At 41.1% G+C, this 839-nt stretch overlaps 1 long non-coding RNA gene across 1 annotated transcript; it reads right to left on the bottom strand.

Annotated features, from left to right (window-relative positions):
- Window positions 1-571: 571 nt before the first annotated feature.
- Window positions 572-839, bottom strand: LOC106944434 (uncharacterized). The gene is made up of 2 exons (XR_001424287.1): window positions 751-839; window positions 572-648 (listed from the first exon to the last, which is right to left on the bottom strand). It is a non-coding gene; the product is annotated as an uncharacterized LOC106944434 (long non-coding RNA).

Raw genomic sequence — 839 nt, 5'->3', positions numbered from 1 at the left:
AGATATAAGCGACCTGTATTAAGTGATCTCCAGTACGAACTGTAAACGACCTGAAAGTATCCCACATGTGCAGTAGAGGGCGCAATTACATCACACATTGAGCGCGTGCTTAGTGTTTTGCCAACCGCCGTTAAAAAGAAGTAAGTCTTGTTCGTGTTTGCGGAAGTAAACGTGTATGCTAAAGGTGGAGCATAGCTTGGATCTGAGCCAGCATATTAACAACTCAATCCTTATTATTTTCCGCCATGATTGTTGTTTTTCTTGGGCGTATCAGGACGCAGAGTAGTGACGTTTGTCGAGTATCAGTGACGTTCAGGTGGAGGAAGGCGACCTGAACGTCGCATTCGTCCTTTACCTGTAGGTAAAGGACATGTATCCGATACGAATCCGATATCCAAGTGGCCCTGGGTCTCATTTGAAAAAAATCTGTCCTGTGTTATTCAGACTGTCATAAAAAGGTCAGATACGGGTTGCATAAAGGTAAAAAAAAAATCTGAATTGGGTCACTTGAGACTGCAGTGTGAACGCAGCCTAATAAACAGTTATAGAGAATCACAGTTACTTACTTTGGCTGATGAGCAGCAGCACAAAAACAGCAAAAATAACAGCCTTCATGTTTCACAGTCTCTGTCTTGTCTGTGCAAGTTTCTGGAAAACAAAGAAATAATGCAAGAAGATTATTTTCTCTATTACTGCTCCAATTATTAATTGTAAAACATAATCCAGAGATAGAAAACGCATACAGCTAACCTGGTAAAATGTCCCGCTGGAATTCGAAATGTTAACTGTACACCAGTCAGATCAGAGGAGTCCTTTTATTGTACCTTCATTGCACAAGC

This window comes from Poecilia latipinna, unplaced genomic scaffold (genome assembly GCF_001443285.1).
Source record: "Poecilia latipinna isolate Pla-1442-1.1 unplaced genomic scaffold, P_latipinna-1.0 Scaffold9875, whole genome shotgun sequence".
Lineage (NCBI taxonomy): Eukaryota > Metazoa > Chordata > Actinopteri > Cyprinodontiformes > Poeciliidae > Poecilia > Poecilia latipinna.
This window is presented reverse-complemented; position numbering and strand designations above follow the sequence as displayed.